The sequence below is a fragment of the Mus caroli genome, unplaced genomic scaffold (genome assembly GCF_900094665.2).
Source record: "Mus caroli unplaced genomic scaffold, CAROLI_EIJ_v1.1 scaffold_7531_1, whole genome shotgun sequence".
NCBI classification, from domain to species: Eukaryota; Metazoa; Chordata; class Mammalia; order Rodentia; family Muridae; genus Mus; species Mus caroli.
In genome coordinates, this window is record NW_018390266.1 from 11,429 (window position 1) to 12,266 (window position 838).

An 838-nucleotide genomic window follows, 5' to 3' on the forward strand; every position below is an offset into this window, starting at 1 on the left:
ACCTTTGCCCAACACTCACTTTCTGTGCATGCGTGCCTTATGAAAAGGCCAATTATTGGCTTCTCTGGGGACCAATGAGATGCACGGTTCTCCAGGCATAGCCAATCAAAGGTGGGATGAATGCTCGTCAACCAATGAGGCTTCGAGGGTAAGGTCTGGCTCAACTTAACACATTGGGCATTGGGCAGGCCAGAGAGGAGTCGCACATGCGCAGAAGGTTATGTCAGAGCACAACGGGAAGTGCCTTTTAAGGCTGAGATTCTGGTGAGGATATTGAGAAGCCATAAAGAATTTTGCTACCTTNAAAGAAAAGAAGAGGAAAGAAAAGAAAAGAAAAAAAGAGGAGCAGTGAGAGACCAGATCCCCCAGGCCTGAGGAAAGAAGCCAATGAGGAGGAGCAGGAGAGAGGAGGGGGAAGGGGCCTGCTTGAGTCGTTAGTCACAGGGACAAGGGCTAGGGCATGGACTTTTGAGTTTGATGCAGGGTAAACGGGTACAGAAGTCTTGGTCTTGAGGGTGAATTGGGCCATGGACACCCTAGTCTGAGGGAGCAGGGTTGTGTTCTCAAGGAGAGGGGTTTGTTCCCTGCCTCTTCAAAGAGAGCTCAGCTCTGGACTTTGTGTCTAAGGGAAGCCTCTAGGGTCTGAGCAGCTGAGACTGAAGGAGGCCGGGGGTTGCACTCCTTGGCGGTCAGGGCTGAGGATTGTATTCTGAGGCTGCGATGAGGAGGCTCAGCGAGGAGACTCCTGGGTCCTGGGGAGTTGGGGCTGTGGGAGTGGTACCTAAAAGCCACATTCCTAGGACAGACACACCAGGGCCTTCGGAATTCCAGTTGTAGT

General features: G+C 52.2%; 1 protein-coding gene across 1 annotated transcript in view; it reads left to right on the forward strand.

Annotated features, from left to right (window-relative positions):
• Nucleotides 1-209: 209 nt before the first annotated feature.
• Nucleotides 210-838, forward strand: part of LOC110288567 (CD177 antigen-like) — a 21,471-nt gene continuing 20,842 nt past the window's right edge. Inside the window, exon 1 of the mRNA XM_021154878.1 lies at nucleotides 210-264. The gene's annotated coding sequence lies outside the window, so the exon portion shown is untranslated. The remainder of the gene's footprint in view (nucleotides 265-838) is intronic.